General features: G+C 42.3%; 1 pseudogene; it reads left to right on the top strand.

The window, feature by feature from the left end:
* The window catches only part of LOC112267474, a 92,122-nt pseudogene that overhangs the window by 25,031 nt on the left and 51,149 nt on the right, over positions 1-15,942 (top strand).

Raw genomic sequence — 15,942 nt, 5'->3', positions numbered from 1 at the left:
TCTCTTCATCTCTCGATCTCTCTTCATCTCTCGATCTCTCTTCCTCTTGATCTCTCGATCTTTCTTCCTCTCTCGATCTCTCTTCCTCGATCTCGATCTCTCTTCCTCGATCTCTCTTCCTCGATCTCTCTTCCTCGATCTCTCTTCCTCGATCTCTCTTCCTCTCTCGATCTCTCTTCCTCTCTCGATCTCTCTTCCTCGATCTCGATCTCTCTTCCTCGATCTCGATCTCTCTTCCTCGATCTCGATCTCTCTTCCTCGATCTCGATCTCTCTTCCTCGATCTCGATCTCTCTCGATCTCTCTTCCTCTCTCGATCTCTCTTCCTCTCTCGATCTCTCTCTTCCTCTCTCGATCTTTCTTTCTTCCTCTCTTCCTCTCTCGATCTTTCTCTCTCTCGATCTTTCTCTCTCTCGATCTTTCTTTCTTCCTCTCTCGATCTCTCTTCCTCGATCTCGATCTCTCTTCCTCGATCTCTCTTCCTCGATCTCGATCTCTCTTTCTCGATCTCTCTCTCTCTCTCTCTTCCTCTCTCGATCTTTCTTTCTTCCTCTCTCGATCTTTCTTTCTTCCTCTCTCGATCTCTCTCTCGATCTCTATCTTTTTGTTCCTTCTCAGTGGCAGATGGTGTGTTTTGCTTTGGTCCCTCCATTGTTTTGCTGGTGTGCATTGGGGCTACGCCTGTCTGAGGGTGCCTACATATACACACATCCAGAGACCTATACACTGAGTGTACAAAACATTAGGAACACCTCCCTACTATTGAGTTGCCATGTTGGCTGGATGTCCTTTAGGCGGTGGACCATTCTTGATACATAAAGGAAGCCGTTGAGCGTGAAAAACCCAGCAGCGTTGCAGTTCTTGACCCACTCTAAATGACACAAATACACAATCCATGTCTCAATTGTGTCGAGGCTTAAAAATCCAGGTGATTTCAACAAGGGGTGAATCCAGGTAAAAGCTCTGTCATGAAAGACAGCTTTTACCATAATGTTTTGTACCCTCAGTGTACATAAACACACATCAATTAATACAACTGTGAACATGCAACTCTATCTCACACACACACACACACACTAGTACAACCGTTCAGCATAAGATCCCTCAACATAAACGAACACAGGCCTCTACCATGACTGTGATTGATGTGCTTCATTATAATCATGATCTGTTGCTGTTTTTAATTTCAGATTTGCATATCCACTCCCACCTCTTCCTCATTTGCATACAACGAGAATGGCGAGCGGGCACCCCACTGACAAATACAGTTTCATGTACCAACCAGACACGCACAAGAGGTCACACACACACACACACACACACACAGTGCAATACACACACACAGGTGCAATACACACTCTCACACACACACACAAGGTCTTCACACACACACACAAGGTATAACACACACACACACAAGATCTATAACACACACACACACTCGATAACTCACACACTCGATCACACACACACAAGATTATAACACACACACACACGATCTAACACACACACACACAAGGTATAACACACACACACACAAGATAACACACACACACACAAGATAACACACACACACACAGGTATAACTCACACACACACAAGATTATAACTCACACACACACAAGGTTAAACACACACACACACAAGGTATAACACACACACACTCAAGGTCTATAACACACACACACACAAGTTATAACACACACACACACTTCCTATCTCACACACACACACAAGATCTCACACACACACAAGATCTATAACACACACACTCTCGATCTCTAACACACACACACACACAGATCTATAACACACACAAGTTATAACACACACACACAAGGTATAACACACACACACACGGTATAACACACACACACACAAGATATAACACACACACAAGGTATCTCACACACACTCAGGTATAACACACACACACACTATAACACTCACACACAACAGGTATAACACACACACACACAAGGTATAACACACACACACAGTTCCACACACACACACACTTCCCCTAACACACACACTTCTTGATATAACACACACACACAAGATATAACACACTTCCACACTCATCTTTGTCACACACAAGGTATAACTTCACACACACTCGATCTATAAACACACACACACACACAGATTATAACACACACACACACAAGATCACACACACACACAGATTCTAACACACACACACACAAGATATAATACACACACACAAGATATAACACACACACACAAGGTTATAACACACACACACACACTATAACTCACTCACACACTGGATCTAACACACACACACACACAAGGTTATAACACACACACACACAAGATAACACACACACACACACACACAAGATAACACACACACAAGGTTATAACACACACACGGTCTCACACACACTGTAACACACACACACAAGGTATAACACACACACACAAGGTTATAACACACACACACAAGATAACTCACACAAGGTTATAACACACACACACAAGTGTAACACACACACACACACAAGGTATAACACACACACACTCACAAGGTATAACACACACACACACACACACAAGATTATAACACACACACACACAAGGTATAACACACACACACACAAGGTATAAACACACACACACACACAAGGTTATAACACACACACACACAAGGTTATAACACACACACACACAGAGTTATAACACACACACACACACACACATTATAACACACACACACAAAGGATATAACACACACTCGATCTATCTTCACACACACAAGATAACACACACACACAGTATAACACACACACACAAGCACACACACACACAAGTTATAACACACACACACACACAGTTATAACACACACACACACACAGGTTATCAACACACACACACACAAGGTATAACACACACACACACAAGGTATAACACACACACTCAAGGTATAACTTCCACAAACACACACGGTCTAAGACACACTCTTATAACCCCACACGATAACACACCACACACACGGAATAACACACACACACTCAAGTCTAACACACACACACACACGGTCTCACACACCACACACAATCATCTTCACACCACTGTCTCAACACACACACACACACAATAAACACCACACACATATAACACACACACACACACCAGGGTATAACACACACACACACACACTATAACACACACACACACACACACGGTATAACACACACACACACTCTCGATATAACACACACACACACACACACACAAGGTATAAACACACACACACACACAGGTATAACACACACTCGATTATAACACACTCACACACACACACAAAGTACACACCACACACACACAGTATCACACACACACACAGGTCTAACACACACACACACTCGATATAACACACACACACACACACACACACACACTTCACCTCTCACTCTATAACACACACACACACACTCAAGGTCTTAACACACACACACACACAAGGTATAACACACACATCTCACACAAACACACGGTATAACACACACACACACAATTATAACACACACACACACACGGAATCTCACACACACAATAACACACACACACAATAACACACACACACACACACGGTATAACACACACACACACGGGTTATCACACACACACGACGGTATAACACACACACACACACGTTATCACACACACACACACACACGGTCTAACACACACACACACAAGGTATAACACACACACACACACACACGGTATAACACACACACACACAAGGTATAACACACACACACACACAGGTATAACACACACACACACACACTCTCGACACACACACAAGGTATAACACACACACAAGGTCTCGTAACACACGACACACACACAAGGTATAACAGCACACACACACACAAGATATAACACACACACACACAAGGTATAACACACACACACACACACACACACACACACATGGTATACACACACACACACACAAGGTATACACACACACACACAAGGTTATAACACACACACACACACACACACACATTATAACACACACACACACTTATAACACACACACACAGGTATAACACACACACACACAAGGTTATTATAACACACACACACGAGTATAACACACACACACACACACAAGGTATAACACACACTTTTTGTAACACACACACAGGTATAACACACACACACACACACACAGGTATAACACACACACACACACACAAGGTATAACACACACACACACAAGGTATAACACACACACACACACAAGGTATAACACACACACACACAAGGTATAACACACTTTCACACAAGGTATAACACACACACACACACACAAGGTATAACACACACACACACACAGGTATAACACACACACCACACAAGATTATACACACACACAAGGTATAACACACACACACACACAGGTATAACACACACACACACAAGGTATAACAACACACACACACATAACACGCACAAGTATAACACACACACACACACAAGGTATAACACACACACACACACAGTATAACACACACACACACACAAGGTATAACACACACACACACTGGGTATAACTCACACACACACAAGGTTATAACTCACACACACACACACAAGTATAACACACACATACACACAAGGTATAACACACACACACACAAGGTAAACACACACACACACAAGGTATAACACACACACACACACACACAAGTATAACACACACACACACACACACAAGGTATAACACACACACACACAGGTATAACACACACACACACACAAGGTATAACACACACAGGTTATAACACACACACACACAAGGTATAACACAAACACACACAAGGTATATAACACACACACACACACACAAGACATAACACACACACAACACAAGTATAACACACACAGAGTATAACACACACACACACACACAAGGTATAACACACACACACAAGGTATAACACACACACACACAAGATATAACACACACACACAGTCAGTTATAACACACACACACACAGGTATAACACACACACAAGATATACACACACACACACAAGGTATAACACACACACACACAAGGTATAACACACACACACAAGGTTCCACACACACACAGGTATAACACACACACACACACAGGTATAACACACACACACACACACAGGTATAACACACACACACAAAGGTATAACACACACACACACACACACACAGGTATAACACACACACACACAAGGTATAACACACACACACACAGGTACAACACACACAAGATATAACACACACACAAGGTATAACACACACACAAGGTATAACACACACACACACAAGGTATAACACACACACACACAAGGTATAACACACACACACACACACACACACAAGGTATCACACACCCTTATAACACACACACACACACAAGTTATAACACACACACACAAGATTATAACACACACACACACAAGAGGTATAACACACACACACACACACACACACACACGGTATAACACACACACACACACAGTATAACACACACACACACACACACAGGTATAACACACACACACACAAGGTATAACACACACACACACAAGATATAACACACACACACACAAGGTATAACACACACACACACACACAAGGTATAACACACACACACACACACAAGGTATAACACACACACACACACAAGGTATAACACACACACACACACACACAGGTATAACACACACACACACAAGGTATAACACACACACACACACAAGGTATACACACACACACACACAGGTATAACACACACACACACACACAAGGTATAACACACACACACACACAAGGTATAACACACACACACAGGTATAACACACACACACACACACACAGGTATACACACACACACACAAGATATAACACACACACACACAAGGTATAACACACACACACACACACAAGGTATAACACACACACACAGGTATAACACACACACACACACACACACACACACAAGGTATAACACACACACACACACACACACACACAGTATAACACACACACACACACACAAGGTATAACACACACACACACACACAAAGTATAACACACACACACAAGGTATAACACACACACACAAGGTATAACACACACACACACACACACACACACACAAGTATAACACACACACACACACACACACAGGTATAACACACACACACACACACACACACAAGGTATAACACACACACACACAAGGTATAACACACACACAGGTATAACACACACACACAAGGTATAACACACACACACAAGGTATAACACACACACACACAAGGTATAACACACACACACACAAGGTATAACACACACACACACACAGTATAACACACACACACACAAGGTATAACTCAACACACACACACACAAGGTATAACACACACACACACACAAGGTATAACACACACACACACACAAGTATAACACACACACACACACACACAAGGTATAACACACACACACAAAGTTATAAACACACACACACAAGGTATAACACACACACACACACACAGGTATAACACACACACACACAAGGTATAACACACACACACACACACACAGGTATAACACACACACAAGGTATAACACACACACACATAACACACACACACACACAAGGTATAACACACACACACACAAGGTATAACACACACACACACAAGTATAACACACACACACACAAGGTATAACACACACACACACAAGGTATAACACACACACACACAAAGGTATAACACACACACACACAAGGTATAACACACACACACACAAGGTATAACACACACACACACACAAGGTATAACACACACACACACAGTATAACACACACACACACACAGGTATAACACACACACACACAAGGTATAACACACACACACACACAAGGTATAACACACACACACACACAAGGTTATAACACACACACACACACAGGTATAACACACACACACAAGGTTATAACACACACACACACAAGTATAACACACACACACACACAAGGTATAACACACACACACACACACAAGGTATAACACACACACACAAGGTATAACACACACACACACAAGGTTATAACACACACACACACATGTATATAACACACACACACACACAGGTATAACTTTCACACACACAAGGTGATTTAACACACACACACAAATGTATAACACACACACACACAAGGTATAACACACACACACACAAGGTATAACACACACACACAGGTATAACACACACACACACACACACAAGGTATAACACACACACACACAGGTATAACACACACACACACACAAGGTATAACACACACACACACACAAGGTATAACACACACACACACACACAAGGTATATAACACACACACAAGGTATAACACACACACACACACAGGTATAACACACACACACACACACAACACACACACACACAAGGTATAACACACACACACACAAGGTATAACACACACACACACAGGTATAACACACACACACACACACACACAAGGTATAACACACACACACACAAAGGTATATAACACACACACACACACAAGGTATAACACACACACACACACACACACAAAGTTATAACACACACACACACAAGTATAACACACACACACACACACACACAAGGTATAACACACACACACACAGGTATAACACACACACACACAAGGTATAACACACACACACACAAGGTATAACACACACACACACAAGGTATAACACACACACACACAAGGTATAACACACACACACAGGTATAACACACACACACACAAGGTATAACACACACACACACACACAAGGTATAACACACACACACACACAAGGTATAACACACACACACACAGGTATAACACACACACACACACAAGGTATAACACACACACACACAGGTATAACACACACACACAAAGGTATAACACACACACACACAAGGTATAACACACACACACACACAGAGGTATAACACACACACACACAAGGTATAACACACACACACACAAGGTATATACACACACACACACACACACACACACACAAGGTATAACACACACACACACACACACACACACACACAAGTATAACACACACACACACAAGGTATAACACACACACACACAGGTATAACACACACACACACAAGGTATAACACATAGCACACACACAAGGTATAACACACACACACACAAGGTATAACACACACACACACACAAGGTATAACACACACACACACACACAAGGTATAACACACACACACAAGGTATAACACACACACACACAAGGTATAACACACACACACAAGGTATAACACACACACACACACACACAGGTATAACACACACACACACACAAGGTATAACACACACACACACACAAGGTATAACACACACACACACAAGGTATAACACACACACACAAGGTATAACACACACACACACAAGGTATAACACACACACACACACACAGGTATAACACACACACACACAAGGTATAACACACACACACACAGGTATAACACACACACACACAAGGTATAACACACACACACACACACACAAGGTATAACACACACAAGGTATAACACACACACACACACAAGGTATAACACACACACACACAAAGGTATAACACACACACACACAGGTATAACACACACACACACACACAAGGTATAACACACACACACAAGGTATAACACACACACACACACAGGTATAACACACACACACACAAGGTATAACACACACACACACACACACACACACATATAACACACACACACACACAAGGTATAACACACACACAAGGTATAACACACACACAAGGTATAACACACACACACACAAGGTATAACACACACACACACACACAGGTATAACACACACACACACACAAGGTATAACACACACACACACAAGGTATAACACACACACACACAAGGTATAACACACACACACACAAGGTATAACACACACACACACACAAGGTATAACACACACACACACAAGGTATAACACACACACACACAAGGTATAACACACACACACACACAAGGTATAACACACACACACACAGGTATAACACACACACACACACAAGGTATAACACACACACACACACAGGTATAACACACACACACACAAGGTATAACACACACACACACACACAAGGTATAACACACACACACACACAAGGTATAACACACACACACACACAAACAGGTATAACACACACACACACAAGGTATAACACACACACACACAAGGTATAACACACACACACACAAGGTATAACACACACACACACACAGGTATAACACACACACACAAGGTATAACACACACACACACACACAAGGTATAACACACACACACACACAAGGTATAACACACACACACACACACACACACACGGTATAACACACACACACACACAAGGTATAACACACACACACACAAGGTATAACACACACACACACACAGGTATAACACACACACACACAAGTATAACACACACACACACACACAAGGTATAACACACACACACACAAGGTATAACACACACACACACACAGGTATAACACTGCCTGTACACACACACACAGGTATAACACACACACACACACACAAGGTATAACACACACACACACACACACACAAGGTATAACACACACACACAACACACACAAGGTATAACACACACACACACACACACAAGTATAACACACACACACAAGGTATAACACACACACACACAGGTATAACACACACAAGGTATAACACACACACACACAAGGTATAACACACACACACACACACACAGGTATAACACACACACACACACAAGGTATAACACACACACACACACACAAGGTATAACACACACACACACACACAGGTATAACACACACACACACACACACAAGGTATAACACACACACACACAAGGTATAACACACACACACACACACACAAGGTATAACACACACACACACACAAGGTATAACACACACACACACACAAGGTATAACACACACACACACAAGGTATAACACACACACACAAGGTATAACACACACACACACACAAGGTATAACACACACACACACACACACAAGGTATAACACACACACACAAGGTATAACACACACACACACACAAGGTATAACACACACACACACACACAAGGTATAACACACACACACACAAGGTATAACACACACACACACACACAAGGTATAACACACACACACACAGGTATAACACACACACACACAAGGTATAACACACACACACACACGGTATAACACACACACACACACAAGGTATAACACACACACACACAAGGTATAACACACACACAAGGTATAACACACACACACACACAAGGTATAACACACACACACACACAAGGTATAACACACACACACACACAAGGTATAACACACACACACACACAAGGTATAACACACACACACATAACACACACACACAAGGTATAACACACACACACACAAGGTATAACACACACACACACAAGGTATAACACACACACACACAAGGTATAACACACACACACACACACAAGGTATAACACACACACACACACACAAGGTATAACACACACACACACACAAGGTATAACACACACACACACAAGGTATAACTCACACACACACACACACACGGTATAACACACACAAGGTATAACACACACACACACACAGGTATAACACACACACACACACACAAGGTATAACACACACACACACAAGGTATAACACACACACACACAGGTACACACACACACACACACAGGTATAACACACACACACACACACAAGGTATAACACACACACACACAAGGTATAACACACACAAGGTATAACATGCACACACACACAAGGTATAACACACACACACACAAGGTATAACACACACACACACACAAGGTATAACACACACACACACACACACAAGGTATAACACGCACACACACACACAGGTATAACACACACACACACAAGGTATAACACACACACACAAGGTATAACACACACACACACAAGGTATAACACACACACACACAAGGTATAACACACACACACAAGGTATAACACACACACACACAAGGTATAACACACACACACAAGGTATAACACACACACACACACACACACACACAAGGTATAACACACACACACACACACACACACACACACACACGGTATAACACACACACACACACAAGGTATAACACACACACACACACAAGGTATAACACACACACACACACACACGGTATAACACACACACACACACACACACACAAGGTATAACACACACACACACACACACAGGTATAACACACACACACACAAGGTATAACACACACACACACAAGGTATAACACACACACACACACACAAGGTATAACACACACACACACACACACACACACACAGGTATAACACACACACACACACACAAGGTATAACACACACACACACACAAGGTATAACACACACACACACAAGGTATAACACACACACACAAGGTATAACACACACACACACACAAGGTATAACACACACACACACACAAGGTATAACACACACACACACACACAAGGTATAACACACACACACACACACACAAGGTATAACACACACACACACACACAAGGTATAACACACACACACACACAAGGTATAACACACACACACAAGGTATAACACACACACACACACAAGGTATAACACACACACCACAAGGTATAACACACACACACCACAAGGTATAACACAAAAAAACGACTCAGAAAAAGAGGGAAACGAAGCGGTCTTCTGGTCAGACTCCGGAGACGGGCACATCGTGCACCACTCCCTAGCATTCTTCTTGCCAATGTCCAGTCTCTTGACAACAAGGTTGATGAAATCCGAGCAAGGGTAGCATTCCAGAGGGACATCAGAGACTGTAACGTTCTCTGCTTCACGGAAACATGGCTCACTGGAGAGACGCTATCCGAGGTGGTGCAGCCAACGGGTTTTCCACGCATCGCGCCGACAGAAACAAACATCTTTCTGGTAAGAAGAGGGGCGGGGGCGTATGCCTTATGACTAACGTGACATGGTGTGATGAAAGAAACATACAGGAACTCAAATCTTTCTGTTCACCTGATTTAGAATTCCTCACAATCAAATGTAGACCGCATTATCTACCAAGAGAATTCTCTTCGATTATAATCACAGCCGTATATATCCCCCCCCAGCAGACACATCGATGGCTCTGAACGAACTTTATTTAACTCTGCAAACTGGAAACGATTTATCCGGAGGCTGCATTCATTGTAGCTGGGGATTTTAACAAGGCTAATCTGAAAACAAGACTCCCTACATTTTATCAGCATATCGATTGCGCAACCAGGGGTGGAAAGACCTTGGATCATTGTTACTCTAACTTCCGCGACGCATATAAGGCCCTGCCGGTCCCCTTTCGGAAAAGCTGACCACGACTCCATTTTGTTGATCCCTGCCTACAGACAGAAACTAAAACAAGAGGCTCCCACGCTGATGTCTGTCCAACGCTGGTCCGAACAAGCTGACTCCACACTCCAAGACTGCTTCCATCACGTGGACTGGGAGATGTTTCGTATTGCGTCAGATAACAACATTGACGAATACGCTGATTCGGTGTGCGAGTTCATTAGAACGTGCGTTGAAGATGTCGTTCCCATAGCAACGATTAAAACATTCCCTAACCAGAAACCGTGGATTGATGGCAGCATTCGTGTGAAACTGAAAGCGCGAACCACTGCTTTTAATCAGGGCAAGGTGTCTGGTAACATGACTGAATACAAACAGTGCAGCTATTCCCTCCGCAAGGCTATCAAACAAGCTAAGCGTCAGTACAGAGACAAAGTAGAATCTCAATTCAACGGCTCAGACACAAGAGGCATGTGGCAGGGTCTACAGTCAATCACGGACTACAGGAAGAAATCCAGCCCAGTCACGGACCAGGATGTCTTGTATCACCGCCTGGTACGGCAACTGCTCCGCCCTCAACCGTAAGGCTCTCCAGAGGGTAGTGAGGTCTGCACAACGCATCACCGGGGGCAAACTACCTGCCCTCCAGGACACCTACACCACCCGATGTTACAGGAAGGCCATAAAGATCAAGGACATCAACCACCCGAGCCACTGCCTGTTCACCCCGCTATCATCCAGAAGGCGAGGTCAGTACAGGTGCATCAAAGCTGGGACCGAGAGACTGAAAAACAGCTTCTATCTCAAGGCCATCAGACTGTTAAACAGCCACCACTAACATTGAGTGGCTGCTGCCAACACAGTGACAATGACACTGACTCAACTCCAGCCACTTTAATAATGGGAATTGATGGGAAATGATGTAAATATATAAACAATGCTACCTTATATAATGTTACTTACACAACATTATTCATCTCATATGCATACGTAGATACTGTACTCTATATCATCGACTGCATCCTTATGTAATACATGTATCACCAGCCACTTTAACTATGCCACTTTGTTCACATACTCATCTCATATGTATATACTGTACTCGATATCAGCTACTGTATCTTGCCTATGCTGCTCTGTACCATCACTCATTCATATATCCTTATGTACATATTCTTTATCCCCTTACACTGTGTATAAGACAGTAGTTTTGGAATTGTTAGTTAGATTACTTGTTGGTTATTACTGCATTGTCGGAACTAGAAGCACAAGCATTTCGCTACAATCGCATTAACATCTGCTAACCATGTGTATGTGACAAATAAAATGTGATTTGATTTGATTTGACACACACACAAGGTATAACACACACACACACACAAGGTATAACACACACACACACAAGGTATAACACACACACACAGGTATAACACACACACAAGGTATAACACACACACACAAGGTATAACACACACACAAGGTATAACACACACAAGGTATAACACACACACACACACAAGGTATAACACACACACACGGTATAACACACACACACACAAGGTATAACACACACACAAGGTATAACACACACACACAAGGTATAACACACACACACAAGGTATAGCACACACACACACAAGGTATAACACACACACACAAGGTATAACACACACACACAGGTATAACACACACACAAGGTATAACACACACACACAAGGTATAACACACACACACACAAAAGATATAATACACACACAAGGTATAACACACACACACACACAAGGTATAACACACACACCACACACACACAAGGTATAACACACACACACACAAGGAATAACACTCACACACACAAGGTATAACACACACACAATGTATAACACACACACACACACACAAGGTATAACACACACACACACAAGGTATAACACACACACACAAGGTATAACACACACACACAAGGAATAACACTCACACACACAAGGTATAACACACACACAATGTATAACACACACACACACACACAAGGTATAACACACACACAAGGCATAACACACACACACACAAGGCATAACACACACACACACACAAGGTATAACACACACACACAGGTATAACACACACACACAAGGTATAACACACACACAAGGTATAACACACACACACAAAGGTATAACACACACACAAGGTATAACACACACACACACAAGGTATAACACACACACACACAAAATATATAACACACACACACACAAGGTATAACACACACACCACACACACACAAGGTATAACACACACACACAAGGTATAACACACACACACAAGGAATAACACTCACACACACAAGGTATAACACACACACACAAGGAATAACACACACACACACACACAAGGTATAACACACACACACACAAGGTATAACACACACACACACACACAAGGTATAACACACACACACACACAAGGTATAACACACAAACACAAGGTATAACACACACACAAGGTATAACACACACACACACACAAGGTATAACACACACACACCACAAGGTATAACACACACACACCACAAGGTATAACACACACACACCACAAGGTATAACACACACACACCACAAGGTATAACACACACACCACAAGGTATAACACATACACACCACAAGGTATAACACACACACACACACACAGGTATAACACACACACACACAAGGTATAACACACACACAAACACAGGGAATAACACACACACAAACACAGGGAATAACACACACACAAGGTATAACACACACACACACAAGGTATAACACACACACAAACACAGGGAATAACACACACACAAACACAGGGAATAACACACACAAGGTATAACGAATACACAAGGTATAACACACGCCCACACAAGGTATAACACACACACACACACACAAGGTATAACACACACACACAAGGTATAACACACACACACAGGAATAACACACACACACACAAGGTATAACACACACACACAAACACAGGGAATAACACACACAAACACAGGGAATAACACACACACACAAGGTATAACACACACACAAGGTATAACGAACACACAAGGTATAACACACACACACACACAAGGTATAACACACACACACACAAGGTATAACACACACACACAAAGGTATAACACACCCACACACACAAGGTATAACACACACCCACAAACACAAGGTATAACACACACACACACACAAGGTATAACACACACACACACACACAGGTATAACACACACACACAGGGTATAACAACACAAGGTATAACACACACACACAAGGTATCACACACACACAAAGTATAACACACACACAAAGTATAACACAAACACACACACAC

The sequence above is a fragment of the Oncorhynchus tshawytscha genome, linkage group LG14, assembly GCF_018296145.1.
Source record: "Oncorhynchus tshawytscha isolate Ot180627B linkage group LG14, Otsh_v2.0, whole genome shotgun sequence".
Lineage (NCBI taxonomy): Eukaryota > Metazoa > Chordata > Actinopteri > Salmoniformes > Salmonidae > Oncorhynchus > Oncorhynchus tshawytscha.
This window is presented reverse-complemented; position numbering and strand designations above follow the sequence as displayed.